The sequence below is a fragment of the Loxodonta africana genome, chromosome 15, assembly GCF_030014295.1.
Source record: "Loxodonta africana isolate mLoxAfr1 chromosome 15, mLoxAfr1.hap2, whole genome shotgun sequence".
In the NCBI taxonomy this organism is placed as follows: Eukaryota; Metazoa; Chordata; class Mammalia; order Proboscidea; family Elephantidae; genus Loxodonta; species Loxodonta africana.
In genome coordinates, this window is record NC_087356.1 from 24,642,527 (window position 1) to 24,669,429 (window position 26,903).

At 48.2% G+C, this 26,903-nt stretch overlaps 1 protein-coding gene across 3 annotated transcripts in view; it reads right to left on the reverse strand.

Moving 5' to 3' along the window:
• The window catches only part of ASPRV1 (aspartic peptidase retroviral like 1), an 88,425-nt gene that overhangs the window by 21,247 nt on the left and 40,275 nt on the right, over positions 1 to 26,903 (reverse strand). The window contains exon 2 of one of the 3 annotated variants that reach the window (XR_002786689.2): positions 1 to 21,151. The exons of the other annotated variants lie outside the window; for them this stretch is intronic. The gene's annotated coding sequence lies outside the window, so the exon portion shown is untranslated. The remainder of the gene's footprint in view (positions 21,152 to 26,903) is intronic. 3 annotated transcript variants of the gene reach the window in all.

Genomic DNA, 26,903 nt, shown 5'->3' on the forward strand with positions numbered 1-26,903 from the left:
AAGCAGAAGAGACCAGGTGAGGGATTTCTGACAGACTGCTGGATGCAGAGGCAGGCAGTGCTCTGGCCTCCTTTCTACAGAGCCTTTTTGATCCCTGGTCTGGGCCCCCAGGGCTCCCCGTTCTCCTTTGTTCTACAGTCCCCGCCCCTTTTTGACCCTCCCACTTGCCAGCATCCTGCCTGACTAGCAGGATCAGTGCCTCACCCTTCTGCATCCATCCACAGACAGCACAGGCCAGCCCACGTTGCCAGAAAGGCCCGCCACAGCCAGATGGGGCCTACCTGGGTACCCTCCCCAGTCCATGTCCCAGAAAAACACATGAGGACACTGAGGATGTTATGACATCTTGGTGTTTGTCATCAGCCAGAGAAGGAAGGGGGAGCAGGGACCCAGGTGCCCAACCGTTTTCAGACTGGGAAAGCCCCTTTGTCCTCACCCCCAAGTGATTACTTGGAGTGGCCAAAGGAAAGGAGCTTACATTGATTGAGCCCCTACTAGGTGCCAGGCACTGGATGGGTGTTTCTCTGATATTCTAACCCAAGTATTGGATCCCATGAGATGCCCTGGAGTGGGAGGTAAAGGAGGGTCCCAGGGTCAAGTAGGCACAGGAATCATTTTTAAATGACTGAAGAGACACACAGAGACGTTACACATTTTTCATGAATTCAATCGCTCCAGGAATTTCCCCTCATTGATTACACCTAATTCAGAGTCAACCATTTTCGGGGCTAGGCCCGGGCCTGTGGGCTCTCATTAAGGCCCTGAAGTAGGCTGGTGGGCCAGAAAGGTCTGGGAGTGGACATAGGATGGGGTGGCTCCTGGTCTACGGGGAATCCGACTCCAGCTCTGGGCAGGTCCCATCCACGGGGCCACACACATTGTCTCTTCCCTGCCCTGCTGGTCCCTTTTACCTTCCAGGAAGTCTTTGAGAGCCCCTTCCCCAGGCATCACAGCCCTCCCCTTCCCACGCCTCAACCCAGCCCTCTATATGGAAAGGGGAACACGAATTTCACTCCCTTTTTTTCTGAAAGGAGGAATGGCTCCATGTTGGCAATGCCGGCACAGAGAACTTGGAAAGCTCTGGCTGGAGTAGGCTGTGTGTGACCCTCCCACTAGCGGGGTTGGAGGTGACCCTGGGAAGCCCCCTAAAGATGTCCGCAAAGCAGAGCTGTGAATCCTGGGGCCGGAGGCCTGGCGTGGGCCTACACAGAGAGACTGGGGCTGTTAAAGGGATCCTATTTAAATGTCACCTCCCATACAGCCTTTATTCTGTCCCCAGGACATGGGACCCATGTCTGATTGAATGCATGTCATGGTGCATTGTGATGGTTTGTTCACCAGTCTGTCTTCTGCTATGAATCAGAGTCTGGGCCTCACACAAAATCTGGCATTTTTTTATTGTCTCCAGCCCCCAGAGATACTTACTTTGGGCCCAGGCCTGGCCTCACCAAGCAGGAGAGACTAAGGATGCACGAAGAAGAAGGTGGCACACCTGGGCTCTGGGGCTGTTTTCCCTGGCTTAGAGCCTGTACTTCACCAGCTCCCTGTGCCACTCATCATCCAGAACCTGGCTGAATCCCAGAGGTGCTCTGGCCCCAGTCCTGCCCTGCAGGGTCCTTGACCACACCCAAAGACCCGCCAGTCCCTGCTGCTGGCTTCAGCCCCTACCACCTAATGCAGTGAGCCAGAGGATTGGCAGTTGGGTCAACATCTCTCATCGTAGCTGCCTGGCCAAGGTGGGGCCATTGTGGCATTCCAGAAGCCCAGAAGAGGGGGAAATGGAGTCACGGGGGAGGTGTCAAGAGCAGGTGGGTCTCCGAGAAGATTGCACAATGAGAAATCTGTATGCAGAGAAATGGCTCAGCCACCTGCAATAGCAGGAAGCCCCTTCTGCAAATGGACTAATGTGGATGGACTCCCAGCCCTTGGATGGGTGTTGTCCCATTGCCCGGGGAGCTAACCCAGTGGCTTCCTGGCTCCCTCATGTTCATCACCTCAAACACCTGGTCTCCTGTTGGTCAGGTGCCAAACCAGGACCAAATTGGAAGTGAGAATGAGTAAGAAGGCTGGTGGGCCGAGGGAGGGGAGAGGTAGGTCGGCTTGTCAGCTGGGACTGCCAGATGCTCCAGACTGTGACTTTTCAACCACCGGTGGTAGACCCTCAAGTCAGATCTCCCCGTTGTTCTGGAGTAGAAATGGGCAGTCCTTGGTCACTTGGGTCATGGCATGTCACTTGATTGGGTTTGGTGTTCACTTGGGCAGTCATTGCACATGCTTCAGCTCCGTGAACATCGTGATAACCTGTGAAGCAAGCTGGCTGGCCTTCTTCTAGGCCCCTCGAAGCACAGGGAGCCTAAATGGCTGTCTACCCTGTGTATGGATGAGGGTGTCATGCCAACAAAGCCATGGAATGAGAGGGCTGCTGATCGCCGGTGGGGGCAGTGGTCTCCATGGGCCGTGAATAAGAATTGATTGTTAAATATTCAAGAATTTTGTAAGCCAGTTTTAAACACCTGGCAATTCTAAATGGGATATGATGGGATATGGTAGGATATTTACACCACCGAAATTGGCAGATGCTAAACCAGGACCTTTTTCATTTCCCTGGAAAGCCAGTTTATCAGCACACTCCTGCATGGGGGCCTTGATCACCATCTCTCTGGAACAGGCAAAGTCCCATGACTGGTGACCAATAAGTTCAAAGCAACTTCCACCCCTCCCAACCACTTGAGCCAAATCACCTCTCTACATAAGGAGCCCAAGCCCACTTTGCCCCTGCCTTCCTCTACAATTTTTACTTTGACTTAGGCAGGTGGCCTTGTTCGGGGTGGCCCTCCAGGATGTGTCTGTCCACATAGTCCCAACTGGGATCCCCTTGACAGAAGCATACAGCGGTCACTTGGTTGCTGTGGCAGATGGAAGGGATCAGAAGCTAGCCTTTGACGGAGTGTAGGAGCGGGTCTCTGGCTAGGATCAGGGGCATGGTGAAGGTAAGTTCTTGAGTTCCCTCAACCCTTGGAAGATGCCAGACCTGGAACTCCCAAGCACCACTAAGGGACGTTGAAATTGCTATGTTAATGGGGCACTGAGCTAAACCAGCTGGAGCAGGCCTGGCTCTCTGCCTCCTTCCAGAACCTAGGAAGTCACTGCTAATTATTGACAAGTGTAGGTATTGGGATGGGAACACCCTCATTATGACCCATTAGCATGCCCTGAGTGTGATCTGAAGCAGGCACACCACACATAACCAAGAGGAGGAAAACCAGGACACTAAGCAGGAAGGGCTCAAGGAAACCCCACCCTCTACACCCCCTCACAGAGATTTCTGGGCCGTGAGTTCTGTCCGCCCAGTCCTGCCTGGCTCCCTGGTCCCTCTTTGCTGCTTCTCCTCCCAGGGATAGTCGTACAAATCAGCACAGGTCCAGGTAGGACCCCATCGAGGCCCCTGAAAACTGAAGCCCTTGGTGAGCTGTGAGGGCACACCAGCTTTGGGAGGTGCATGCTCTGTAGACTCTCTGCTGACTGGCGACTTCGGAGGAGCACAGTGGGGGCTCGGGGAGAAGCCTGAAGCTAGAAGCAGAGGGCAGGGCCATCATGCAGGGTACAGGGCGGACTGTGAGGGCACATGGATATTCTAAGGAGATGGCTTTTGAGTTGAGAGCCGAGAGATACTTTGTGGACCTTGGTGCCCCCAAGGAGGCCCAGACCAAAACACGGGAGGGTTAAGAAAGGTTGAGACCAGTCCTGCAAGGCCCAGGCCACAGCTAAGGGATCTATCCCCGCTGCACTTCTGGCTCCTCTCCAGAGTGCTCCAGCATCTCCCTACATTCCTGGGGTCAAGGTTACCCTGGGGAGCTGGATGGAAAGAAAACACAGGGGAATTCAAGGCCCTTTAAAGGCAGCATAGGAAGGTCGAGGGGAGGAAAAGTACAGGGCCTCATCCTCAGAAGGGCTTCAAGCTTGGCTTGATGCTCTGCTGTTGCTGTCTTGAATTCTTAATAATTTTTTAACAACATGCCCCCCACATTTTTATTTTGCACTGAGTGCTGCAAATAATATAGCTAGTTTTGTCTCTAACAAATCTGGAGGAGACTTCTCTTGAAACTCACACATTCACACACAGTTATACACACAAATTACACATACACACTCACGCACATCACACATACTGTCACATATACACTCACACTCCTTACCTCATACCACACATACATACACTCCCCACAAAAACATGCTCCCCACACACTGCACACATACCCTGCACACGTAAAGCACACCCCAAGCACATACAACTGCACTACCGTTCTCAGTTCCAACGGCTCCGGACTGGTGTGACTTACATGTAGAATTTGGCACCCCTGCCATTTGTTTCACATAGGAGCCCTGGTGGGTCAGTGGTTAAGCACTTGGCTGCTAACTGAAAAGTCAGTGGTTCAAATCCACCAGCTGCTCCATGGGAGAAAAATGTGGCAGTCTGCTTCTCTAAAGATTACAGCCTTGGAAACCTTATGGGACATTTCTACCCTGTGCTACATGTAGGGTTGCTGTGAATCGGAATTGACTCTACGGCAGTGGGTTTTGTTTGGTTTTGGTTTTCATTTCACATGTTGACCTGAGCACACATTTACCTTGAGTATTCAAATCACATTTATTGGAGACACCTGCTTATTAGCCTCTGGGTGCACTTGCTGGTTCAGAAAACTAGGCAGGTACCCCATTGTCATGGCTTACAAGCTAATGCAAATATGACAGAAATGTTTAACAGCCAAGTTTTGACGAGTTTAAGACCCAGGCACATGTGAAGGCTGACCCATTTAAAGCAGCCCCCAGTCACAGCCATACTGCTTTGAAAGGAGCCAGTTTTGAAGTGTGTCATCCTACCTTCCATTCTCTTCCACCCCACGGGGCCAAGGACATGGATGCCCTCCATTTGTCCCATCCCTGGGCATTCGTCACCAACAGCACATTCCCGTATTTGCCTGCCCTGTGCCTGCACACACCATCCTGAGGTCCCTGTCCCCAGGTTGGTGTGAGGGTTTATGGAAGGGGTTGGTGGCACAGCTCCTTGGAGCACAGCCTGCATTCTGCTTCCAGTGTTCTGCTTCAATAGGTTTATGGCATCAGGACTTCAAGTTGGAAGAAGGGGCAAAGAGGTGAGCACAAAAATCCAGTTAGGAATTCAGATCAGAGCCCAAGGGGTCTGGGTGGGGTCTGACCAAAGCAAGGTGTGTTGAGACGCCTGAGGCACTAGCGAGCAGTTCCTTGTCCCCAAACCATAAGCCCTCAGACCACCAATGCTACTGTTATGAGCAGGACTCACCCAAGACAAACATCCAGTCCTGGCCAAAGCACTCCCTTGGGCAGGACAGCTTGCCCCTGTCTGGTCCCCTTCTTGGCCCCTTTCAGACCCTCTCAAGATGAGTGTCCCTGCCCCAGCCCTCATTGAACAGGCCAGTATTGCTGCTGAGGGACAGAACATTCCTGCCTGCAGGGCTCTTTCCCAGCTCTCCACCACTCCAAAACCTCTTCTTCCCACTTGGACTGCCCTCCCACCCTCCAACTTAAGAAGACTTCCTAGGGAATCCCGCCAAGCTCAGCCCAACAGCAATGCTTCATGCACGTCGCGGCCCAGGAGGGCCCTGGAGGTGTCTGGGGAACAGTGGTCCCCATGCCCCAATGCCACTGAGAGCACTTCAGGGTCATGTCCTGAACCAACGAAGACTTGGTCACAGCAAGCTGCTGACTAAATCTCTAGAAGTCCAGTTTGCCAAAACCAGTTCTTCCCCTGTTTTTATCTTTCAATCAAATATGAAGATTACTTAAGGCATCCAGAAGGCCTTCACAGTCCCCTCCTCACAGCCCAGCCATCCAAATTGGGTTCCTGCCTTCTTCCCAATTCCTGGTGTCTCCATCCTATACCAAGCCCTCACCCCTTCTTGCCCCGATCATTGCTATCCTCCCTTGGGGTCATGGAAGCTCCTCCTGGCCAGAGGGACTGGCTTTTAGGGAAAGACCCTATGCAGATCCCTCTCCTCCACTCCTGTCTTCACTGTTGCCTCCACTTAATTGAGGTTGGGAGTGGTATTTGTAAGACAGGTCCAAACACCTTTGGGGACATTAAACCACTTTTAACAAACACCCCTGCAATGTATGAAATGTTCAGGCAATCAAAATATACAGGTTGGGTAACCTCCAAATGCAAGTGGGTTTAATGATACTGGAAAACTTGGCTTCGAGCAAGACACATGGAGGACTTTTATCCAACTTAAAATACCTCAAACGCAGCTTTGAACTGATCCTAAAATAGTTTTAATTGCTGGTAATGATAACTTGTATTGTGAGCAATGAAAACATATAAAATAGCCTCAACCCAGGGAACTGCTTCTTTTGAATCAATCCCCAACTTAGCTGTGCTCCTAACTTAGACAAGCAGGAGGAGGGGCAGTGAGGAAACTTCCCTCTGGCATGTCTCTGGGGTCTCTCTTTTGTACCATAAGGATGAAGTGGAGAAACGAGGAAAAGGAAGAAGGGGAAAGAGTGGAGCCTTATTGTGTATGGAAAGAGTGGAGCCTTAACGTGTACAGAAAGCTCCGAGTAACTGGTAACGACATTAACAAGCATTTATTGAGCACCTACTATGTGCTAGACAACATGCTGGTTGCTATAATTCAAGTAAGGCACCCAGAGAGTCTGCAGCACAGATGGGAGAGGTGGTGCCAAATCAGTAGGCTGGTGCAATTCCATACATACTTGTTGGGTCAATTCGGCCTCACATGGAAAGATGAATCAGCCCTACCTCACATGAGCTCTACCTCACAGAGTTCACAGAGGAATGAGGGAGACAGACCCAAACACGGATGCCCAGAATCCAGAAAGATGAGTGTGTGGAGGTGTACGAGGTGCAGTCAGAGACTTCCCGGCAAAATGGCAGCACAGGAGCATCGTGCAACTCCTCCACCAGAAGTCAACCGATATCACCCAGGAAAAACAGAAATAAACGATAAAGGGAAACCTGCATCAGCATGGAAACCACGGAATGAGGGCTCCACAAGCCAAAAACTGGGGATAATTTTTGTCTGCTCACAGCAAAACAACCTGTGGAGGGAATTGAGAGGTGAGGGCCTGGGACACGCCAGGCAGGAAGGCTTTGGGAGATGGGGTTAGTCTCTGGATAGAGTAGTCCAATTTAAAATATGTATACAAAAATTGTGTATGCGTGTGTACGTAATGTATATAAGCACAGAAAAAAGACTGGAAGTGAATATACTAACACGATAACAGTGGTGGAATCATGAATGACATTTTCTTCTATAAACATTCTGAGAATATATTCTACAATAAGCGACAAGTTATTTAAAAATAAAGAATCTTGTTTTTGTAGGTTTCTGTAAGGTTGAAGTTATTTCCAAATAGAAAAAAAAAAAAGAATTTTTTTTAAGGTACAAAAAGTAGGCAAGGGAATACATAAAATGAGACTGGCAAAATTAATCGAAGTTAAATGACAGGTATCAAGGGGTTCATTTTAGTTTCTCACTATTTTTGGGTGTGTTTGAAATTTTTCTGTAGTAAAAAGTAAAATAGTAAACCAAGGCTCTGGGTCAAAACCTTCCCACTCTGGCCCACCCATTCCTCGCCCTCTCCTTGGATAGTCTGTGTGTCACCCAGCCTGGGCACTGGAACTGCTGGTCATCAGCAGAAACAGCTGTGCCTTGGTGTCCCTTCTCAGCATCCTTTCTCATGCCTGTGGCAAAGATTCTGGGCTAATTCTTCCTGCAGCACTGGCCCTCCACCCCAGGCTCTGGGCTCACAGACAGTCCTGCTGTCCCTCAGCCTTGCCCTGCCCCCTGCACCCCAGACAAAGTGTGCCCCTCCTGCCGGGGCTCCTACCAGCTCCTTGTTGTAGACCTCCTCACCCTGTATCATCTCTGTTTTCTGAATCTCCAAACTCTCTCTCTCCTTTCCCTCATCAGGATCCGTAGGCACGAGTCTCTCCCATCTTAATAGAGAAAATCCTCACATGATCCTGCATCCTCTTTGGTGGATGACTTTTTTCCTTCCCTCCCAGTTTCTAGAAATGATGGCCCACACTCTCAGGGCATGGTGTTCAGCTGTGCAGGCTGTTCACGGCACAAAGAAGTGCCACTGCTGGCACATCAAGGCTGAGGTTCAGCCTGCCCTCCTCTCACCAAGCCACCATGCTGGGATAAGGGCTCCATCTGCCTGGAGGAGATGCACACAAGGCGCACCCTTTCTACTGCACACAAGGGTGCCATATGCTCTAGATGTAGCCCTGCTTACTCTGCTTCACTGCGTCACCCCCAAACCGTATCAGTTGCTATTGTATCTACTCCAACTCATGATAACCCCATATGTGTCAAGTAGAACTGTGCTTCATAGGGTTTTCAATGGCTGATTTTTCAGAAGTAGATTGCCAGGCCTTTCTTCCAAAGTGCCTCCGGGTGGACTTGAACTGCCAACCTTTTGGTTAGCAGCCAAGTGTTTAACCTTTTGTACCACCCAGGGACTCCTGTGTCACCTCCACTGACTCCTAAAGTCCCTGGTTTCTGTCCCCACCACCCACTGCTGTGTCGTCCTGGTGACAGCCTCCTGTGGCCCCTCATCAGCCTTCAGGGAATGTGACTGCCCGTAGCATTTGCACTGGTGCCTTTCCTCCTAGGTCTCTCCGCTCCGTTGGTTTCTGTGATCCAAGGTCCTGGATCTTCCGTCTCTGAGGCTACTCCCCTCCATCTTTCATGGGCTCCTCTCTTCCTGGACACTCCTAGAAACTGCTCCCTAAATTTCACCTACAGCCCTTTCCCTCTATTCCACACACTCTCTCCAAGCCAGTGACACCCAGGCCTGTACCCCTGGTCTGGTACCCTCCTCTGCTCCACCTGACATGTCTGCCTAGAAGTGGCACTTTCAACATTAAACACGTTTTCCCTCCGACCTTCTCTGCCTTGTGCGTTCTTTATCTCCACAACTGGCCCCACCAGCCAGACGTTTCCAGAGTCAGGAACACAGGCGTCATCCTCACCGCCTCCCTTCTCTGGCTGCCTGTCCTAGCCATCCATCACCAAGTCACCCTACAGGTCTCCCTGCCTCCTGTTCCCTCCCTGTTAATCCGCTCTTCTTGGGCTGCTGGAGTCACCTTTCAAAGAAAGTGTAAATCTGATCGGAGTCACCTTTCAAAGAAGGTGTAAATCTGATCGTGTCATTCTATTCAAAATTCTGCCATAACTCCTCATCACAAAATAAAATCCTGACTCTCAGCATGGCATGTGAAGACCCTCCTTGCGTCAGACTTCACGCTCCACCTGCACTAAATGGCTTAAAGTTCCCCAAACATAACGGGCTTTCTCGTGTCTTTTCACAAGCCACTTACTCAGCCAGCCAAGCCCTCCCCACACCCCTGGTTCCCTGGAAATCCACAACCCTTTCCTTAGAAGTCAGTTATGGCATTGCCACCTCCAGGAAGTCTCCCTTGATTTTTCTCACAGATCTAAGGGCTCCCTCCTCTGAGTTCCCATCACACAGGCCCGTGTTCCTTGAGCTACAGCAAGCTCCCAGAGGCCAGGGCCTGGGCCCTCTCTTGAGTGCGAACACCTAGGCATGAAAGCCGTGGTGTTTCTGGGCCTTTGCTCATGTTGTTCTCCCTGCTCCCTGATAGCCTAGTCATCCTCCAAAGCCAGCTCACATTCACTCTTTCCCATGAAGGCTGCCCAATCTGCCGCAGCAATGGCTCCTGCCTCTGCAGCTTTGAACATCCGGCCTGGCAGCATGGTCTTGATTCCACAGACCAGCGGCATTCAGACTCTTTTTTTCTTATTGTGGTAACAGAAAGAATGACACTTTCCATCACAATCCACTACATATATGCATTGAAATATATGAAAATAGGTTATGCACACACATATGTAATTGAAACAAAATGTATTTATATGTGCAATACACTCTGATATTTTCTACTTGACTCCACTTCTTTTCCTTCTTCTTTTTATAATGCTGGTGACAAACACACTAAATTATCCTCCCAACCACGGACTGATCTCAACTCACCATTTGAAAACCTCTGTGTAGTCAGTGGGACTCACCAAGGATTCCAAGCAGGGGAAGCGACGTGATCAGATCAATGGGATAGCACAGCGCTTCTCAGATTAACTAAAGGGAGCGACCAGTTTTTTTAAATTTCCAGTTTGTCGTGTATTTTACCTTAGTGAAATACATTAAGATTGAATTACCAGGTTAACAACAAAAAGACAAACAATCCAGTCAAAAAATGGGCAAAGGACTTGGACAGTTCACCAAAGAGGATACTCAAATGACCAACAAGCACATTTAAAGACGCCCATCATCAACAGCCGTTGTTGTTGTTATTATTGTTGCATGCCATCAAGTCGATTCTGACCCACAACCACCTCATGTGACAAACTAGAATTGCCCTATAGGGTTTCCTATGCTGTAGTTTTTATGGGAGCAGATCATCAGGTCTTTTCTCCTGAGGAGCCGCCGATGGGTTCAAACCACCAACCTTTAGGTTAGCAGCTGAGCGCTTAACCATTGCGCCACCAGAGCTCCTCATTAGGCATTTAAAAAAAACCGTTTGCCATCGAGTCGACTCACAGTGATCCTATAGGACAAAGTAGAACTGCCCCATATGGTTTCCAAGGCTGTAAATCCTTACAGAAGCAGACTGCCACGTCTTTTTCCCATGGAGCAGCTGGGGTAGGTTTGAACCGCTGACCTTTTGGTTAGCAGCCAAGAGCTTAACTTCCACAGCAATGCTGTGCCACCAAGGATCCTATTCATTAGCCATTAAAAAAAATGAACCCATTGCTGTCGAGTAGATTCTGACTCATAGCGACCCTGTAGGAGAGACCTGAACTGTCCCAAAGGGTTTCCAAGGAGCAGCTGGAGGATGGGAACTGCCAACCTTTTGGTGCACAGCCAAATGCTTAACCACTGCACCACCAAGGCTCCTGACTACTCATCAGCCTATGGCAAGCTGCCCTCTCGTGTGCCGGTAAATGTCAGCGACAGGTTCTCTGAGGAAAATGTGTGGGTGTACATGTGCGTGCATACACATGCAAACGCACACACAATTTTTAGAGCAATTTTTATTGACATAAAGGATGTTTGACAATTTACAAAATAATAAAATATACAGTACTTTTTTATTGTGGTAAAAATACATATAACAAAACATTTGCCATTTCAACATTTTTTAGGTGGACAATTCAGTGGCATTAATTACATTCATCGTGTTGCAACCGTCACCACTATCTATTTCCAATTTTTTCTGTCACCATTAACAAAAAATGCCCTTTAAGTAATGGCTCTCCTTTTCCCTTCCCACCTGCCCTTGGTAACCACTAAAAGATTTTGGTCTCTACACTTTTCCCCTTTCTAAATATTTCATTTAAGTGGGATCGTACAATATTTGTCCTTTTGTGACTGACTTACTTCACTTGGAGGCCTGGTGGCACAGTGGTTAAGAGCTCTGCTGCTAACCAAAAGGTCAGCAGTTCAAATCCACGAGCCACTCCTTGGAAACCCTATGGGGCAGTCCAACTCTGTCCTATAGGATTGCTATGAGTTGGAATCGAATTGATGGCAACGGGTTTGGGTTTTTTTTTTTTTTTAATTTCACTCAGCTTAATGTTTTCAAGATTCATTGTTGTAGCATGTATCAGAACATCATTTCTCTTCATGGCAGAGTGATATTCCATTGTATGTATGTACCACATTTTGTTTATCCACTCTTCTGTTGACGATAGTACTCTTTATTGTAAAGTGCACATATACAAGAGTCTTATAGAATGTCTCATTGATTTTTGCCAAACTCCTGAGTCCATAGCCAACCTATAGTTGCAACTGACAAACCAGTAAAGTTCCTGCATGACTGTTGGTTGATATTTTTGTTTGTATCAGTTAGTTAGAAAAAACCAAAACAATGAAGACATATGTTGGAACTTCACTTATTGGCCAACCGCATTAGCAATTTCTTTGCTAAATCAGATAACAATTTTTTAATACTGGAAGAATATCTACTTAAATTTTCAGTGCTATTCACGTTGTAATGCCTACAGACACAATATACATTTAAGTTTAATGTACATTATAAACATTTTCTTCATAACTTTCTTATGGCTAGACAGTTAACAAAACAATAAATCAAGCCCTGGTTTGCAGTGTTTGCCAATTTCCATGGTGTAAATATTCCCACCATGACTGATTTCAAGCCACCAAGGTGATGCTACTGAATGTGGAGTTGGGAAGAAAAACACAGTAACACAATATTATATAGTATTTCCGTAGACACAATAGATGTAACTAACTGAAAAAGCACAAATGATAGAAAAATGTAGTAAAATAATTAGGAAATGATAAGTTTTGAGTACTTACTACCTTTGTTTTTAAAATAATATTTTTAAAATTCTCCCATTGCCATCGAGTTGATTTCGACTCATAGCAACCCTATAGGACAGAGTAAAACTGCCCCACATGGTTTCCAAGGAAGCAGACTTTTTATAGAAGCAGACTGCCACGTCTTTCTTCTGTGAAGCAGCTGGTAGCTTTTAATACTAGTTAGATTTAACCACTGCTTCACAAGATTTTGAAAATAGAACAACCAGCTCTTGGGTGCTGACATGACCTGACTCCAGCATGCCACTGGCTCTGCCTCCACCCACCCACCCAGCTTCACCTTGAGTGAGTTCCTCAAAAAAGGTCTTCAAAAACCTGATGGCCACTTGCAATGTACATTTTCCAGGTGTGACCTTATAAACAAACAGAACTCATTTTCTTCCCCTCAAACCTGCTCCTCCCCAGGGCTGGCATCTTGGTGAAAACTCCACTACCACCCAGGAACCCCATCCAGAAACCACAGCATCACCGTCACCTGCTCTTCCCCCACAGCCCCTGCACCTCCTCAGGCACCAGTCACTGCCACCTAAACACCTGCTGTCTGTCCTCTGTCCTGCCCTGGATCATACCCCTATCACCCCTCACCTGGACCGCTCATCACTTCCTCCCTAGGCTCCCCTCTGCTGGACACTGCTCGCTCCTGTCCTACCTTCCTCATGGCGTCAAAAGCACTCATTACATCCTGCCCCGTTCTGTACTGGGCAGAGTCAGGCTCCCAGCAGGTGCTCTCCCCTGTCCTTTGACCTGTCTCTCCAGATTCACCTTTGGCACATCCTCACACTCACCCTCTGCTTCAGCTACAGAACTCCCTGCAGTTCCCTGAACACACCTGCTCTCCCAACCTCCACACCTTGCACCTACCAGTCCCTGCACCTGCCAGTCCCTGGCCCTGAATCCTCTTCTCCATTTGGGCCCCGGCTTCATAAATTCTTAGTCTTTCTTTTGGACTCTCCTCAAATATTGTCTCCCCAGCAAGCACACCCTTCCCCAGCAGAAGCCATTCATTTGTTCATTCATGAATAATATTTATTCAGTGCTGACTATGTGCCAGATTCTGCACTAGGTGCTGGTGATGCAAAAATGGGCCAGGCTCTCAGAACTTCTGAGTCTGGTGGGGGAAACAGAAACAAGACAATAAGCCCCCTGGTAGACAGGGATAGGTGGAGGGTGCTGGGAAGGGCAGAGAAAGAGCACCTTACTCAGGCTGCTGGGGATGGCGACCCCCTGGGTAGGAGTTAGCTTGGTGGGGAATGGGGGAGAGTGGTCCAGGCAGAGAGAGGCATTGCAAAGGCCCTGAGGCATGACCGTGCAGGACGTTTGGAGAACTACCTGTGATTCTGTCTGGCCAATGCTCTGAGGCCAAAGAGGAGCCTGTAGAGGAAGGCAGGGTCAGATCCAGAGGTGTTTTTATCAGCACATGGAGAAAGCAAGATAAATGGTGATGCTGATGATGGTGAAGGTGATGGGGTGCAATGGAAGGCTTCTTGGCACAGAGTTACAGGCTTTTCAGAAATGGCAATTTGAGGAATGTAATGGAGAAAAATAAGATGATGTCATGGATTGAATTGTGTCCCCCCAAAATATCTGTCAACTTGGCTGGGTCATGATTCCTTTGTATGATTGTCTACCATTTTATCATCTGATGTGATTTCTCTGTGTTGTAAATCCCATCACTATGACGTAATAAGATGGATTAGTGGCAGTTATGTTGATGAGGTCTACAAGATCAGGTAGTGTCTTAAGCCAATTTCTTTTGAGAAAAGAGAGAAGCAAGCAGAGAGACATGGGGATGTCATATACCACCAAGAAAGCAGTGCTGGGAGCAGAGCCTGCCCTTTGGACCTGAGATTCCTGCGCTGAAATGCTCCCAGACCAAAGGAAGACTGATGCATCACAAGGACCTTCCCCCAGAGCCAACAGAGAGAGAAGGCCTACCCTGGAGCCAGCACCCTGAATTCAGACTTCTAGCCTACTGGACTGTGAAAGGATAAACTTCTCTTTGTTAAAGCCATCCACTTGTGGTATTTCTGTTATAGCAGCACTAGATAACCAAGACAGATGAAAATCAAGAACTGGGTTAAGAGATGGAATCCACAGTTCAGCTAAGAAATGCTGAAAGCCTGAACCAAGACCATGGCAGTGGCAATGGGGAGGAGCAGACAGATGGGAAGAGAGTTTAGGGGGTAGAGCTGGTAGTACCTGGTGACCACCTGGAAGGACTGAAGAGGTTGCCCTGGTCTCTGGTCTGGGGGACTTGGCGGATGGTGGTGGCACTCTCTGGGGCAGAGATCCCAGAAGAGCAGATTTGCAGGGTGACTACGAGTTCATCTTACCACTTACTGGGTTTGACGTAGACATGAAACATACAAGTGGAAGAGTCCTCTGGCCAGCTGGATATTGAAATCTGAATCTCAGGAAAAAATTCTGATTGGGCTTGGGAGATGGAATTTGGGAGTTGTCAGCATATCAGCATTTGGGAACCATCTCCCCCATGGAGGGAGGGAGTTTACTGAGAAGAGGGCTAAGACACACACCCCAAGGAGCACCAGCATTTAAGGAGCCAGCAGTGGATGAGGAGACAGAGAAGAAGCAGTGACAGAGGAAGGAGGAAGACGGGAGAAGGGGGTTCCAGAAGACAAGACAGGAGACTGGTTCAAGAAGGAGATGGTGCTTAGCACAGTCAAGCCCGGCAAAGGTTGGAAAGTACCCAGGAATTCAGTGGCAGGCGAGGAAAAAGCAGGGCAGTGGATGGAAGGAACAGCAGCAAAGGGAAGGAGAAAGGGGTCAGGAGATGGGCTAACGGGAGAGAGAAGTAAGGGTCCACAGCACAGCTGGAAGGGTTAGCCTTGGGCAGGCAGATAGCTGTCTTTCACGGACACGTGCAGGAAGAACACAAGAGCGAAGCCAAGGCAGGAAGTGAGTTGTCAGCTCAGGTTCTCTAAGAAGAGGCCAAAATGCAGTCAGAAACGCAAGAGATTTATTGGGGTAACTCTGTTGTGAAAGATATAAGGAAGAGGGGGCAGGAGTGGGCAGGGAAAGCCTTCAGGCTGAGATGCAGGCAAGAGGATCAGGACAGAAGAGCTTCGGACTGTGGGCAGCTGTGAGGAAGCCTGGATGGCCCAGTGGAGCTCCAAGGCAGAGGTGGCCCTGAGGGGGTCCCACACTGGGTGGAAGCAGCCAGACTCTGGCTCCCCTGTCAGCAGCGCTGCTCCCCTCTGCAGGGTGACCTGAGCAGAGACCTCTCAGTGAAGTGGGGGTCAGGGTAGTCTGCTGGAAGTGTGATGGGAGGGTCTGGGGTAGGGGATGTGGGGAGACATGGAACAACTCTGAAGAGAGCAGGAATAGAAATGCTAGCTGCTTGGGGTTCACTTGGGATAGGAGGCCTTGGTTTTGGTAGTTCCAATCCACACTGGGGAGATGAGGACAGCATGAGGTTGGTCAAACCCAGACTTCGGGTGTCCTTGCTAGATCAGGGGCAGGGAGGACAATGGGGATGAGGGGTGGAAGATTTAGGGAAGAGAGTGGGTTGGTGATAGGGAAAATGGGTTCAGGAATAGGAGGTGAAGCAGCTGGCACACAGTGGGTGCTGGAGGAAGCCCTGGAGTGGTGAAGGATAGGGGTGGTGTGAGTTGTAGAATAGAACCCTGGACAGAGAGATGGCTGAGTCAGAGAGTGGGGGGTCTGAGGAGTCTTAGTGCAGAGAGGGAGCAGTTCTGGGTAAGGACAGTGTTGGGTGGCTGAAGTGTCCCTGTGCTGAGGGCGCACGGAGCCATGAAGCTGGCTGGTCCCAGGATATCGGGTTCTGGGCTGGCATGTTCTTATTCCCATCACATGGCTATCAGCTGCCTGCAGCCCTGTGTCTGACAGTCCCCAGACAAGAGAGCTCCTGGGGGCAGGGCTGGTCCTCCCGGCACAGATCAGGCCCTGGTCATATGCCTGCAGCCCCCAGGTAATGCCCTTCTGGGGACAGTTCCATGCTAAGGCCTGATCATCAGGCAAGAGGAAGGAGGATCAACCCCAGTCAGGGGCTGCAAGGACTCTGATGGAGCTGAAAAGGCCCCAGCCCTGGCTCTCGAAGGGCACAGCTCCCACCGAAGACCTGGAGGGGAAGTGGAGGAGGGTATTTAATGGAGGGCTTGACAGTAAGCAGTGTCCCTGGGTGGTGCAAGCAGTTAAGCACTCGCCTGTTAACTGAAAGGTTGAGGGTTCTAGAGGCACCTCAGAAGAAAGGACTGGCGATCTGTTTCCAGAAAATCAGCCCTTGAAAACCCTATGGAGCACAATTCTCCATGAGTCACAAAGGGTCTCCATGAGTCAGAATCAGCTCCATGGCAACTGGTTTTGACTGTATGGAGGTGCTCAGAGAAGGCTTTTCCTGAGGAGGCCATGCCTGCACCGAGATCTGAGGATGGAAAGGGATGTCCCACATGAAGTGGGGAAACTGTGATGGGGCTCATAGAGGGGCCCCACTTGCTCAGCAAGAGCCAACCCCCGAGACTGCACTACACCCACCTTTCCTTCCTGGCCATGCCTGGCCATGTGGCCTTCCCTTGGGTTTTGAAGGGGCCCGGCTCCCTTTCACCACAGGGCTCCTGCCCTCTGTTCCTCTATCTGGGAAGCTTTCCCTGCCTCCTCCCACACCCTTTAGGGGGTTGGTAAGTTTGGAAAGCACCCAAAATTACTTGAGGAAAGGTCAGTTTGTAGCAGGTACATTTGAATTTGCCAGCAGTTCTACTCGTGTATAGATAGAGGCCAAGTCCATGGTTTTCTCCCTGGGGCCTATGTCTTTGTTGCTGAAATTTTAAAAAGGAAAGGTGTGGAGCATGAAGAGACCCATCAGCTGCCCGTCAGTGTGTTATACTGTGGTGGTTTGTGTGTTGCTGTGATGGAAGCTATGCCACCAGTACTTCAAATACCAGCAGGATCACCCATGGTGGACAGGTTTCAACAGAGTTCCCAGACTAAGACAGACTAGGAAGAAAGGCCTAACGAAACCCCTGTGGATCACAACAGAATACCGTCAGATACAGTGCTGGAAAATGAGTCCCCTAGGTTGGAAAACACTCAAAATATACACTGGCTACAACAATGGACTCAAGCACACCAAGGATCATGGAGATGGCACGGGATCAGGCAATGTTTTGTCTTGTTGTACACGAGGTTGCCATGAGTCAGAACCAACTTGATGGCAGCTAACAACACAAGGAAGGACACATGAGCCAGAATACCCTCCACAGTGCACGGCACATAGTAGGTGCTCGAAAATTATTGGCTGAATAGCTGGCCAGAGGAGTGGGAAGGCCAAGCCCAGGTGCCTATTTAATACCCCCTTGGCCTCCCCAATGGTTGATAATTGTGCTAAGCCAGGGTCAACTTTCAGATGGCTTTGGGGCCACAGGCATAAGTTGGAGACTGCACATATCAGGGCAAAAAGGGTTACACCTGTCCTTGCTCAAAAGTCACCGGAAATTGCTAAATGGCCGAAAAGGAGAACCAGCTAGCTTGCTGCTCTTGCAGCCCCTCTACCTCCGCCACTCCCCACCAGCTGTTGCCTCATGGAGGGCCAAAACAGGCACGATGAAATCTGTAGGACTCACAGCTCCAAAGAAACACGAGTTAGAAATGTGGCCTAACCGCGGCCAGCCCCACCCGGCTGGATCTGTCCCCAGCCACGCGGCCCAGGAGGCCCTGGACCCTCTGCACCTCATGACCAAGCAGGAGAGGCAGCACAGAGACAGGACCAGCTGGTTCCTCCTGCGTGAAGTTCCCTGAACTTCCATTTTGAGACTCTATTCTGATTTCTCATGAGATCCAAATCTGGTTCAGTCCTGCAGAGTGGGACCTGCTGGTTTCATCTTCTCTAACAAAAAGTCGGGTGTCACCAGGCAGTAAGGGCTAGAAAGCTCCGAGAAGCTGCAGTGGTGTTTTTCCTTGGAAACCAATCTCAGCCCTGTAACACCTCCTCCCAGCCCCCCTCCCCACAACCTCCAATCTGATCTTGATGAGGCAGCTGTGGATGACAGCCTTTAACCCCATGGCTGGAGAGGCTGGCACCAGCCCCTACCCAGCCCAGAGCCCGCTTGCAGGAGTCAACTCTGGAGCCAGTGAGGCCGAGCGGGAGCGCTCAGCATGCCACAGGAGCCAGAGGGCACTGAGGACAACAGCAAGATGCCCCCCTCGATATGAGACAAATCTTCTCTAGAGCCTGACACAGTGCCTTGCTCAGAGGTGATTTTAAGTAATTACCTGTTGAATGTTCTCCAGAATTGTTTGAGTGAGTGAATGAATAAATGACATTAACACCACTGTCAGCAGCCTTCAAAACCTGTACACTTCTGAGTTAAGAAAGCCCTTTTCCAGCCTCCTTACTTTTACCCAGACACCCACCCCTGTGGACAGCCACAGCCAGCTCCCTTCTCCCTCCAGGCACACAGTGTCCCAGTCAGTAAGATGGCTGCATGTCTCTTCTCTGCACAGTTCCCTCTTCCCCATGTTCATCTTGCTCTTCTGTGTCTGTCGTTTTGTCCCCTTCAAAGCACACAGAGAATCCCAACCCAGATCATCCTATGTGAAATCTTCTGAAGACAGAAAGTGCTAGACTATCTCCTACCACACACAAACACACTGAAGGAGCACAAAGTAGGCAAAAAATGTAGAAATTCTATCTCACAGACATTTTTTTTCTTCCAATTATGGGAATTCCCAGAATCTCAAAAGAACATTACAACCACCAGATAAGCATATTCAGGTAAACAACACAAAGACACTAGTAGTAGTAAACCCACTGTGGGTGGGAAATCACCGACAAGGGGAACTCTGCTCCCATCTGACAGTTCTGTAATTGGTTCAGGGGGGTTACTCCTCCAACCATACAGTAAGTTGTGCAAGAGTGGGGATGCTGTCGAAAGAGCACCAGGTTGAAAGGCAGGGACTGCAAGTTCCAAACTCAAGACGGCCCCCAAGTAGCTGTGGGACCTGGGCTGTTCCTTAACATTTCTGGGCTGTAATGTTTCCACCTGTAAAAGGAAGGATTGCCTTCATACCTTCCATGTCCTGGATTTCTTCTGTACCCTCACAGTACCTGGCCCAGAACCACCTGGAGGGCTTAATAAGTACAAATGCAAAGAAATGGCCCAACGTGATCTTTTAGTCAATATAACCCCAAATCTGGCCTAAGCTGAGACTTGAGTAAGTGAGGTACCAATTCCCAATGGGTTCGTCAAGAAAGTTAGATAGAACACATCTTTGGAGGGCCACGAGGTCTTGGGATTTCTTCTTTTCCATTGTCAATTTTTAGCCCATGGGGTGAAAGGGAGAGAGCTGGCAACTAGAAGTAGGATGTGAGCTTGTTGGTATTGCTCCACACTGCCTTGGACCTGTCGTCTAGGCGTGAGCTTCAGGTGCAGTGCGTGATGGGTGTGGCTGTGTGCCTGCCAAGAGACTGGATCCCACCCAAACGTATCCCCCCAACCCCAGGGAGGAGGTAGGCTGAGGTGCTCTCAGGCCGCTTTTGCATGAACACAACTCTCCATGTGCCCGCCCCCAGCCCCTGGAGGAAGGAGGACAGCCTTCTGCAGGGTGGGCATGGCAGCAGGGTCCCGGGCCTCACATCCAGGCAGTGACTCCAGCACTCAGAAATACTTGCACTCACCCCAGAGTACTCTTATGTTTCCCCAACACTCTCTCCGTCTCACTAGGACTCAGGGGGACACGAGAACCTGGGAGTCTCTTCAGAAAGGGTTTTTCCAGACTGGTTCTGAGGATGGTCACACACTCATCCCGGGATATTTGCCTTTCAGTTCCTTCTGCCCAGCTTAGGGGACACACCAAGTAGGCTGAAGAACAGAGCTTCAGAGTCAGACCGGCTCCATGCCTCCCCACTGTGGCTGTGGGAAAGCTACTCTGCCTGTCTGGGCCTCAGTTTCCACTTTCATAAAATGAAAACAATAGGACCAATCCAAGAACCAGTTCTGTGGATTAAATGAGACAATCAGTACAGCACTTAGGCCAAACCCAGAGTTAGCTAGTGTTTGCTAGGATGATTACACAAAGCTGCACAAAACCTCACAGATTAGGCCAACTATGCTGTTGTTAGGTGCCGTCGAGTTGGCTCCGACTCATAGCGACCCTGTGCACAACAGAACGAAACACTGCCGGGGCCTGCGCCATCCTTACAATCGTTGTTATGCTTCAGCCCATTGTGGCAGCCACTGTGTCAATCCACCTCGTTGAGGGTCTTCCTCTTTTCCGCTGACCTTGTACTTTGTCAAGCATGATGTCCTTCTCCAGGGACTGATCCCTCCTGACAACATGTGCACAAGTATGTAAGATGCAGTCTTGCCATCCTTGCTTCTAAAGAGTATTCTGGTTGTACTTCTTCCAAGACAGAGTTGTTCATTCTTTTGGCAGTCCATGGTATATTCAGTGTTCTTCGCCAACACCACAATTCAAAGGCATCAATTCTTCTTTGGTCTTCCTTATTCATTGTCCAGCTTTCTCATGCATATGATGCGATTGAAAATACCATGGCTTGGGTCAGGCACACCTTAGTTTTCAAGGTGACATCTTTGCTTTTCAACACTTTAAAGAGGTCCTTTGTAGCAGATTTACCCAATGCAATGCGTCGTTTGATTTCTTGACTGCTGCTTCCATGGCCTCAGTAAAAATCTGTCAGTGATGATGCCAAAGGTGTCTTGTTCGGGTCACGTAATGGTGACTGGAAGGGCTGGAACACAGAAATGAAAGCAAACCTTACACCCTCCCAGGGAGCAGCAAACGCTGGGATTGTGAGCACCCACACTGTTTTGCCTGCATCTCTCTAGGGAGATGCTGTCCTGCATCTGTCTGACGCACTGCATTGGGCAAAGCTGCTGCCAAAGACCTCTTTAAAGTGTTAAAAAGCAAAAACGTCTCCTTGAAGACTAAGGTGTGCCTGACCCAAGCCAAAGTGTTTCCAACTGCCTTATATGCATGCGAAAGCTGGACGATGAATAAGGAAGACCTTTCAATTGTGTTGGGAAAGAGTATTGAATATTCCACTGGACTGCCAAAAGAAGGAACAAATCTGTCATGAAAGAAGTACAGTCAGAATGCTCCTTAGAACTGAGGATGGCGAGACTTTGTCTCACATACTTTGGACATGTTATTGGGAGGGATCAGTCCCTGAGGGATATCATGCTTGGTAGAGGGTCAGTGAAAAACAGGAAGGCCCTCAACAAGCTGGATTGACACCCTGGCTGCAACAATGGGCTCAAGCATAACAGCGATCATGAGGATAGGGCAGGACCAGGCTGTGTTTCATTCTGTTGTACATAGGGTTGCTATGAGTCAGGACCGACTGGATGGCACCTACCAACAACAACTCTGCTTTGGGGGTCATCAAACCTGGCCCCTCACTGCACAGATGAGGAATCTTGGGTTCACAGACCATGGGTGACCTGACTGAGGCCACACAGCAAGGTTGTGACAGAATTTGGAGGAGAGTACATACCTTCCAAAGAATCTGTGGTGAGATTCTTTTCTCAGATGCTAATTTGGGTTTAGATGGCTGCATTTTTCCTTTCCCCTCCCTTTCCAAGAAGGCCTTGAATCTGTACTCTGCCTCAGGGCAGGTCTGTGGTTCAGGACCAGGCAGGAGCCACCTCAGCTGATTCTTTCCTTTGTGTCTATTTTCCTGAGCCTGGGCTCTTTTTTTTTTTTTTTTTAATTTTTATTGTGCTTTTTTAAGTGCAAGTTTACAAATCAAGTCAGTCTCTCACACAAAAACTTATATAAACCTTGCTACATATTCCCAATTGCTCTCCCTCTAATGAGACAGTCTGCTCCCTCCCTCCACTCTCTGTTTTCGTGTTCATTTCCCCAGCTTCTTACCGCCTCTACCCTCTCATCTCACCACCAGGGAGGAGATGCCAACATAGTCTCAAGTGTCCATTCCCTATAACAATATCAAACACTTGTATGGTGCCTTATGAAGTACCTCCAAAACTGTCCATTCAGTCTTTGCAACAGACCAAAGATTGTGCTCATTTAACAGAAGAAAAACTAAAGCTCAGAAAATGGAACTGACTTGCTTAAGTTCACATAGGTAGTAAGAGAACAGGATGAAATCCCAATTCTCTTGACTCCTAGATCAGTGCTCTTTACAATGTGCCATTCTCTATCCCAAATGGCTCTTTGTACACAGCTGGCCTCCCCTGTGCCCCGCCGGCCCTCACCAGGGACCTTGCAGGCTCAGGCTGGAGCAGTGGCTCTCGCTCCGCAAGGAAAACACACCTCGTCATCACTGTCATCAGTTCCACGGCTCTGGACAGGCCTCCAAGGAGGGAAACCGGGAGAGTGCTGACACATTGTGGGGAATGAAGCCAAGGCCATGGAACAGTTCATGTACAAACTATCAAATGGGAAACCAATTTGCTCTGTAAACTTTCACCTACTGCACAATAAAAATTAAAAAAAAAAAAAAAGGAAATACCCACTAAATTCACATTATTGTTGTTGCTGTCGCTATCATACCTATTAAATTGGCAAAGTCTTTTTTCCTCCAAAGTTATTGGTGGGAACATAAAACTTTCTGGACAATGACTTCTATATATAAGTATATACACACGCACACATGTATATATAAGATAACCCGACCAAAAAACCAAACGTGTTGCCGTTGAGTCGATTCTGACTCATAGCAGCCCTATAGGACAGAGTAGAATTGCCGCATACAGTTTTCAAGGAGTACGTGGTGGATTCAAACTGCCAACCTTTTGGTTAGCAGCCTCAGCACTTAACCACTACGCCACCAGGGTTTCCTTGTATATGTGATGTATACGTATATACACACATATCTAAATCTTTTGAGAAATTAAAAAAAAAAAAGATATAGATACAGATATACATAAAGCCTAAAAAATAGTCACACTCTAAATATAATATGGTATCTTGGATTGAATCCTGGAATGGAAAAGGACATTAGTGGAGAAACTGGTGAACTCTAAGTCTAGAGTATAAAAAAAAAGTCTAGCGTATAGTTGACAGTATTGTACCAAAGTTAATTTTTTTATTTTTGACAAATGTACCCTGGTTAGGTAAGATGTTAACATTGGAAGGAACTGGGTGAAGGGTATATGAGAATTCTCTGTACTATCTTTGCAACTATTCTGTAAATCTAAAATTATTTCAAAATAAAAATTTATTTGAAAAATGTTCACATTCTTTTACCAAGAATTTTACTTCTAAGATGTTATCTCAGCTTATCAGAGGTGCAGGCGGAGGTTTGTGTACAAGCATGTTGCACCACTTGTAAGAACTGCAAAAATTTGGAAATGACCTACATCTACATTTCCAAGAACAGCAGGTTGATTAGATAAGTTGTGATGCATCCAATGATGATACAATGTGGTCAGAAAAAAAAAAATCACACTATACTAATATTTATTAATATGGAAAATGGTCACAATGTAAGGTACAGTGAAAGAAACAGGACATAAGGCTATATTCTTTAAGTTCAATACAATTTTTAAAAATATATACACAAGAAAGTTAAGGAGAAAACATACCAATATATTCAAATAGCTGTTAATGGGTTATGGAATTAAAGTGATCCTTGATTTTTGTGAATGCACTTATCTTTCTTTTTTATACATACATTATAATCAGAAAACCAAAAAACCAAACCAAGCTGTCGAGTTGATTTCTACTCATAGTGACCCTTGAGGACAGGTTAGAACTGCCCCCCTGGGGTTTCCAAGGTTGTAATCTTTATGGAATCTTCTGCAGAGCCGCTGGTGGGTTTGAACTGCTGATCTTTCTGTTAGCAGCCAAGTGCTTAACCACTGTACCACCAGGCTTCTCTACCTTAGCTTAGAAACGAAAATATATGTCAATACAAAAACTTGTACATGGTGGCCAACACCCAGATTCCAGAGGGCAGGGCCCTTGCCCAGATAATTCCAAAGAGCAGAGGATTATTTTCAAGACTTGAGAGCTAATGTCAATTGTTCTGCTGGGTTTCGGACTTGCTTGGTACCTGTTATCCCTTCTTTCCCTCCAATTTCTCCTAGTTATAATGGAAATGTCTACCTTGTGCCTGTTCCACCACAGTATTTTGGAAACAGATAACTCGTAGTCTAGATTTCACAGGTTCACAGATGCGGAGGAACTTTGCCCCCAGGATGGGATACATCTAAAGTCTCACTCCCATTTGATTTAGATGGTTCAGAAGATGAGATTTTGGACTTGGAGTTGATTTAAGACTTTTGGGATGATGTGATGGGGTCAATGTGTTTTGCATGTGGCAAGGACATGAATTTTGGGAGGCCAAAGTGGAATGTTATGGATTAAATTGTGTCCGCCCCTAAATATGTGTTGTGAATCCTAACCTCTGTGCCTGTGGCTAAAGTCACTTTTGGGAAAGGGTTATCTTTGTTTTGTTAATAAGGCAGGATTACCACAGGGCGTATCTTTAGTCCATCTCTTTTGAGATAAAAAGATTAAACAAGCAAACTAGCAAGCAGAGGTAGGGGAAGAGAGGTGCCAAGCCACAAGAAGGTCACCCAGAGGTAGAAACTGAAAATACAAGGACCTTCCCCCAGGGCCGACAGAGTGAGAAAGTCTTCCCCTAGAGCTGGGGCCATGAATTTGGACTCTAGTCTCCGAAAGTGTTGAAGCCAAAAAAAAAAAAAAAAAAATTTGTGCGTGGATGTTCAGAACAGCATTGTTCACAACAGCCAAAAGGTAGAAACAACTCAGTGTCCATCAACTAATGAATGGATAAACAAAATCTGGTATATCCATACCATGGAATATTGTTTGGCAATGAAAAAAATGAAGTCCTGATACATGCTACAACATGGATGAACCTTGAAAACATTACTCTAATTGACAGACCCACAAGGCCACATATTGTATGATTCCATTATACGAAATGTCCAGAATCGGCAAATTTCATAGAGACAGAATGTAGATGAGTGGTTGCCAGGGCCTGAGGGGAGGGAGGTACAGGGTTTCTTTTTCAGGGTGATAAAATTTTCTAGAATTAGACAGATGATGGCTGCACACTTTGTGAATACACTAAAAGCCACTGAATCGTATGCTTTAAGTGTGACTTTTGTGGTTTATGAATATTTAGATCTAAAAAAAAAAAAAATCCCCCATTCGAAAGTCACACTTCATTGCTTCTCAGAATTTTCCTTAAAAAAAAAAAGTGTTTTCCCCACTTTTCACACATGTAGCGGGGGTTGGGAGTCTGAGAGGGAAGAGAGAAGGTCAAGGGCATACAGACAAACATGCTGACTTACTAGTCCCCAGGAGGTAGACCTGCTTCGCAGCTTCAGCAGGGCTGCAGCTGGTCCCCATGCAGTCTGGGGCCTCTGAAGTGTGACCCCTCAGACCTGAGGGCCCTGTGAAGACATCCTCAGTGGAGGACATTGCTGCTGATAGAATAGTGGGAGCAGAAAGGGGGAGAGCAGAGTAAAAAGGGCTGGTCCCTCCCCTCACCCTGTGGGGGCTGCAGGAATCCTCAGGACTTGTGTTTCCAATTATTCTTAGTTGAGCCTCTTGTTCTACCAGCTGCCTAATATCTCCCGGGAGCCTCCCAAAGAGCACAGTTTCTGCAGCATTTCACGAAGAGTAAAAAAGTAAAAAGAAGAGCCAGTTTTGAAAAAGTAAAAGTACGAAGAAGCATGTGGAGATTAAACTTTGGCCTGAGATTCTTGCCCGTAGGGTGTACAGAACTTTACACAGAGTGGGTGACCATTTGGGCCTGGGACTCTCAGGAGGGACCTGGAGGGGGCCAGAGGCCACTGGGGCAGGCGGCCAGCAGCTGGTGGCCCTGAGGGGGGACAGGGCAGCCCTTTGAGCAAAGATGCCACCCTCCTACTCAGGATGGGCCAGACGGGGCCGGGGTGAGAAGACTGTGTGTTGAAATTAAAATTGGCACAGGAATTTAAAGAATGGGGGGCAGGGGGCAGTAATTACACAGTTCTGCAAATGAGGGGGAAACCCTGGTGGTGTAGTGGTTAAGAGCTACAGCTACTAACCAAAAGGTCTGCAGTTCGAATCCACCAAGCCCTCCTTGGAAACTCTATGGGGCAGTTCTACTCTGTCCTATAGGGTCACTATGAGTCAAAATCGACTTGACGGCAATGGGTTTGGGTTTTTTTTTTTTTTTGGCACATGAGGGCTGACCTGGTAGGCCTAAATGACCAGAGATATGGAAGTGGCTGGGGGTAGGGGAGGACCCTCACGTGTGGTGAGCAATGGTTCTGCCCACCCAGCAACCTCCACTCCCTTCTTCTGGAAACTGAGCCTCTCCCTTCTGAGAGGGAGATGCCTCCCCCACTCCTAAATTCCACACTGTCCTGGTGGAACTGTCAGCACAGAATCCAAACCAGATGACAAGACTGTCTGGGGGATTTGAACCTGGAGATTACAAAGGAGGCTAGAACCATACCTGCTCAAAGGCACCCTTCCTCTTCCTGAAACTCCAG